Consider the following 6,596-nt stretch of genomic DNA (forward strand, 5'->3'; position numbering starts at 1 on the left):
GTATTTTCTAGATATTACATTCGACCTGGAACAAAGATATACTAATAAAATTAGTTTTGGCCCTTATTCGCACAGAAGAAATGTATATGCAGGTTTGCAGGACAAATTATTTTTTTTATAGATGCACTGCATATTGTAAATGTAAATGTGACATTGTATTAGAGAAAGAACTTAAGCCAAGGGTGAAGAAGAGCTATCCAAAGAGTGAGAAGATTGTTAATGTTTCAATTACAGTATGTCCTGTATACAGTATATTTTCTAGAAATAAACCTTTGGTGTGAAGTGTCTGGTATTTTATGCTGCTATTTATCTTTCAGACAGAGCAACAGAACAATTCATGTCCATGGTTTTAATTTATGTTAAAAAAAATGTTACACAGTTTTTGAGGCGAATGCATTCGCATAATAAATAAAAGGGGAATAAGAAAACATAGGAGGGGAGAGAGAGACATGAACACAAGAAAGGGGTTTGAGAGGAATATAATTCTGCATTACGTTGGTCTGAGGATATGGTTGTATAATTAAAGGGAACATTGTAGAAAAAAAGGGGTATGGGCTGGCACATGTATATGCACAGGTATATATAGGTATACATATAATCAAATGATTACTCCCCCCTATCGGAGGATGTGGGAATTGGCCAAAGTACGTAAGGAGAGAGAGGAAGTTGATGGTAAACGAACATAGAGGAAGAAAGAGATAAGAAACTCAAAAGGAAGAACGAACATAGAGGAAGAAAGAGATAAGAAACTCAAAAGGAAGTATTAGTAAGGTGATATAAATGTTATAGATGAAAAAGTATAGAAGACTATATATATATATATATAGAGAGAGAGAGAGAGAGAGAGAGAGAGAGAGAGAGAGAGAGAGAGAGAGACTGAGTGAGTTGCTACGCGCCAGTTTCTCTTGTATAACAAGTGTAATACAAGAGTGTACAGTGATTGTACAATGAGCAAAAAGAGTATAGAAAAAGCAGAATCTATTGACTGTGGGAGATGGGACATATAGACTCTAAAGGGTATCTATGGTCAAAAACTAAAAGCAAATAGTTATTTCTATATTGAATGTCCATATTTTCCATCCCACTCCAAATAACCATACAGACCTAGAAGTTTGTAAACTTACTTATTGAAGATGCCCATAGGGTGTACTTCCTCAATGCTCTGATACAATTTCACTCAGCCCTGTGTATATGCACTTCCTTGTTTCACAACTTACACAGAGCCTGCCTTCTGAACTACAACTCAATGGGGTCTATTCACAAAGCTGCCGAAGGATCTGGCCGTAGCTTCGGCCGATCCTTCGGCTGGCTTCGGCCCCAGGACCCCTTCGGTTCAGGAGAACCGAGGGGGTGCTGTACGGGCTATTCACAATAGCCCGTACAGCTCCCGATCACGGCCGAGCAGCTCAGTCGAGCGCTGAGCCGTGCTGAAAGCCGAAGCTGGCCGAGCATTCACTCGGCTGCCCTCGGCAGCTTTGTGAATAGACCCCAATGTCTGAACAATTTAACATTATCATTGCTTGCTGGCAGCAATGCATGATGGGATATGCAGTTTTGAGACATCGAGATTACATCACATCAAACAACAGGGAAAGAGATGCAAAACACTGTTGGAATCCCATGCAGACAAAGGGAAGCACTCACTACATAAAAGCGATTTTTGTAGTGATTATATCATCATCATGTGATTACATCATCATAAACAACGCTGGTATGTATTCCTATTACAATGCTGATGTTATAATAGGATAGTGTATGCTGGGACTTTACAACTCCTTTAAGACAGTGGGCCTGATACACTAAGATTGGCGTTTGTAGAGGAATGTGAAGTCTCGCACGGCACTTCTGATTGTGGTGTACATAAACTATTAAGTCACAGCGCATACAGTTTATTACGTGCAGAAACCATGATCTTAAATGTATTGCACTCTTGGTGCAATATTGTGCACCTCCTTGGCAACAAATATTGACAAACTAATTTTCTGAAAAATTATTTGGCGCACATCGTGTCTTTTTCATTTAATGCACTAGTAGTACCTTGAACTTCAACTCAAACAATTATTTGGCGCATTCCATGTATCAGTGTTCCGTATGCAAAATATTTGGCACACCATCAATCAGGCCCAGTGTTAAAAGGGTAGCAGGGTTTTCTTTTCTATACAGAAGGCTTCTTTTAATGCTAGGCCCCAGTTTCATATTGATCTTACCAGACACATCATGGTGAGGTGGGCTAAAATTAGAATTCCAGGCAAATAAAATCTTATCCCTTGCAGTGTGGGGGTAAGTGCTCATTTTGTCTAGAGAGGTAAAATAATAATAATAAAGTTATACTCAACCCGAACCACGATCCTGGCTGGCTCCAACAGTGTTCCCAGCAGCCTGTCTCCTCCTTCACTCCAGCGATGTAATGTCCCTCGGTGGCATCCTCACAGTATACACACTGTATAGGAGGTGATGACTCACAGGACCTTAGACCATGGAACGTAGCCGGAGCAAGGCTGAAGGGACCAGTCTAAGAGCAAGCCAGGATCATGGCTCAGGCCAGCTTTGCTTCCTAGACAAAATGTGCACCCCTGCAGTGCGGGGGTATCACTACTTTAAAGGCACCAAAAAGCCTCCCACTTATTTAGTAAGAATCACAGCAGAGCCTTCTTAAAATAGAAGTTATTTGCAGGTCTCACTTCCATCATAGATCCAACAAATAAGAGCTTTCCATCCAGAACTACAGGTTTATAGCACAAACAGATCCTAATATTATGGAGCCATTTATTTCATACTCCACACAGTGTGTGATCTTGCTGAAATGGCTTTGCTGGTCCATGATTCTGCTACTTGCAATGTTAATATTTGTGCACAAGCTACAAAACAGCCTATTGCTGTTCCACATATATTGTACTAAAGCCATGCTATCATTAGCATTACCTCGGTATTATATAGCGAGTCAGAAATCTATAAAGGGCCTAAGGAGCTTAGGTGTGCACTAGAGAAAGTGTATTGGACTCAAAGAGATTTTGTAAAGTGCATTATAATCAGGAACACTAACAGAAGTGAACAGGGGAAGCTATAATCTTGTCAGTTAAGCTGGTTTGATCCGAATGGCGAGGGTTAGCAGTAAAGATGTAAATGAAATCAGAGATAAAACATGTCTATACAAATGCCACCTGCTCCCAAATCAATTACATTGTAAGAGAAAAACCACATTCAAGGTAATAAAAATGGCATAAAAGTGAAATAAAAACTAAAAGCAATGACAAGGACAAACCTGTTGCATTAAAATAAAAATAAATATGCTTGAAAGATTTCCCCTGATTCCATATGAAGCCGCTGCCAAATATAAGAACATGTAAATTAAACTAGTTCAGATTACTAATTAGGTATTTAGTTAGTCAATACAGGTCTGCCTGCACTGCTATCCTGTAGCGATGCGGGGGGTCAGAGGATAGAACCATAGCGGGGGACACAGGCATCTGACACTTCCAGACAGGTTGAACACTATAGATTCTGACAAAGGCTGCAGTGCTTGAACAGAGTAAAGATAGGAAATACAAGCCACCAGGGACGTGAGTGTAGTAACTCTGCATTTTCAGGGATCTGCCATTAAAGCTGAAATTCAATCTGCTCCTATTTTGCCTTCCTTAGTTCTTCTCCCTCCCCGCCCCCATCAACATGCTAGTGAAATTTTGAAATAAAACATTCTATATTTTAGACCCACCATCATGGGGTCTATGTGCTTGTCTATGCAAATTAGGCAGATCATAGCTGGTGAGAGGCGCTGGTAAGATGCTGTACATAACTTAGCAATGCATACTACATGATGGCCACTAGATGGAGCTAAAGAGCACTGGAAAAAAATACCTATTTCCTTTGCCCCTCAACTTCATCTAGTGGCCAGAATGCTGTATTACATGACCTCAAAAGAGAAAATATATAAGAATGATTGTTTCTATGTCTATTCAAAGAGGAAGATTTGTAGGGGAAACAACTCTGGTTATAAATTGACCCCTTTAAGTTAACACCATTCACATATGTCTATATACCATTAAAAAGACCTAATAGTCCCTTTAAATAGGTTTTTTCTTTAAAAACAAAAAATAAAGACCTGAGAAAAGAACAGTTATTCAGCCTAGCAAACAGTATATAACAAAGCGCCAGCGGCTTACTTCCAAACAAGGAGAAAATCTGCAGTGATCTTAGTATGAACCATGAATGAGGCAGGCTCTCAAAAAGGCTTTAGGAAAACCTCAACTCTGGAAAACAAAACACAGAGAGTGCCTCCATCACGTAAAAACATTTTAATAAAATAATTTAAACAGATGTAAACATACTCACAAGGATCGAGTTTAAAAAGGCATGAAACGGTAAAAGCATGAAAGGCGTAGCCCACCGGCTACTCTTCCTCCCTGATGGTTAACGTTTCCGAGGTCACGCCTCCTTCGTCAGAGCCTTTTTAAACTCGATCCTTGTGAGTATGTTTACATCTGTTTAAATTATTTTATTAAAATGTTTTTACGTGATGGAGGCGCTCTCTGTGTTTTGATTTCCAGTTATTCAGCCTATTACTGGCTGTTCTGTATAATAAGCAAGAGCAGTACCAGGAGATACAAGAAATGTGTATTTCTCCTTCAAATCATTGTGAAAGCTTCTCCTTTTTTACAAGGCATTTAATCACGCTGACACCTAATCATCGCATGTTTTTTGTTGTGCTCACATTATAACTGTGCCTGTTTTCTGCTTCTTCCCTCAGCTTGCTTTTTACAATTGTTAATGGCTTTGAGTCCCACTGAGAGTAAAGAACACAATAAATGATTATCATTATGATGATAAAATGAATCCTATTACAGTCTTCCCAACCTTTGATAAATCTAGTGCGTCGCTTTCCTATTTGGGGCAAGCCGCTCACCCCTTTATTGGTATTGTTACTAGTACAAAAAACTCTTAGAACAAGGGGGCAAAGAGGTCAGCAAACAGGGATTCATAGGAAAAGGCAGAGACAGGCAAATAATACGTGACTGCTGTTCAAATGACAGATGGAGAAGTTTACTTCGGTACTTCCATTGTCACAGCTAGGGTAATGACAATGATTAGGAGGAAATACCTGCCACAATAGTCTATAGCATGGATCTTGGCTGTTCCTGGGAAACTACAGTGTTTAGTTTTTACATGCTGAATTCCAGGCTGAAAAAAAACACAAATTAATTTAGAGTACTTAAAATCAGATTTTTTAAAAATATAACTGATATAAGCCGAGTTTATATATCAGCCAAAATCAATCTTCTGTATAGAAGCCTTTAGACAAGGACAGAGAAGGGTAGCTCTATAGGCCAATCAGGCTCTGCTGCGTGCACATGTGCTAACAAGGAACATACTGTCAGGAGGTGAGAGCAGAGTGTACAGCTCATCAGTCTGTTGTTGCTTCTTTACTGTCCAATCACATGCTGGAGCAGTGAAGGTGACTGAGCTGTATTGTATAAAAGCAGTAGAGAAAAGTCAGGTCACCCATTTGGCTGTGCTGCCTGCCAAGGCTGTGACAATCTCAGCACTGAATGGGCAGTTTTCAAATCCTTTAGCAGGAAAAACAAGTAAAACTGCTCATGTCTGAAATACTCAGAGCAGCCCGTCTGGCACCAACAACCATGCCATGTTCAAAGCCACTTAAATCATCCATTTCTTCCCCACTCTGATGCTCGCTTTGAACTTCAGCAGACCATCTTGACCATGTCTACATGCCTAAATGCATTGGGTTGCTGTCATGTGATTGGCTGATTAGATATTTGCGTTAACGAGCAGCTGAACATGTGTACTTAATAAAGTGGCCAGCGAGTGTATATGTATTTTAATTCTACTTTAATAATACTTTAACTGTACAGACATTCCTCGTTTTCCGACTTACCTGCTTTGCGACCACTCGCACTTACGACGGACCGCCGATCGACCTCCGACCTTGCGCGTCAGCGCGACGTGTCGCCGGCGGAGGTGATGTCCTCCGTTCTTCACTGCGGGTCCCGGTAAGTATTTTATTGCCCGATGTACAGTACACTGTTCGGTACTGTACATCTGCAACACTATACAGTACTGTACTAATGCAGTACAGTACTGTATAGAGTTCCTCACTTAACGACCAATTCGTTTAACGACCTGGTCGTAGGAACGGAACTCGGTCGTTAAGTGAGGAATACCTGTATATTAAACTGTTTGGCCAGGGCTTTAATTGCACATTTTGTACTGTAGCATTTACTTAAAGAAGATTTTTCCTGCAATGTGTACTTGCCGATCCATTTCATGTCTAACATCTTGTGGCTATTTGAATTTTTGTTTAAAAGAGAACTATGGGGTAAGTGTTTTTCCCCATACTTCTACTTAGGGTTACAGGAGGACATATACTAACCTCCTCCCGTGACCCAAAGCTCAATATACAGGTGAAACTCGAATAATTAGAATATCGTGCAAAATTCATTTATGCTCGCTATATACTGAGAGCTCCGCAGCCGGGACAGATCCTGACATTAATATCGAGGTCCACGCAGCTGCGTGAGTGACAGCAGGCTTTGCCTATCTAGAGGCAGAGCCAGCTGTAACTGCCCCCTCCCCTGTCCGTT

General features: G+C 40.4%; 1 protein-coding gene across 1 annotated transcript in view; it reads right to left on the minus strand.

The window, feature by feature from the left end:
• The window catches only part of LRRC75A (leucine rich repeat containing 75A), a 215,985-nt gene that overhangs the window by 605 nt on the left and 208,784 nt on the right, over window positions 1–6,596 (minus strand). The gene's annotated exons all lie outside the window — the stretch shown is intronic.

The sequence above is a fragment of the Nanorana parkeri genome, unplaced genomic scaffold, assembly GCF_000935625.1.
Source record: "Nanorana parkeri isolate BGI_ZX_2015 unplaced genomic scaffold, ASM93562v1 scaffold181, whole genome shotgun sequence".
In the NCBI taxonomy this organism is placed as follows: domain Eukaryota; kingdom Metazoa; phylum Chordata; class Amphibia; order Anura; family Dicroglossidae; genus Nanorana; species Nanorana parkeri.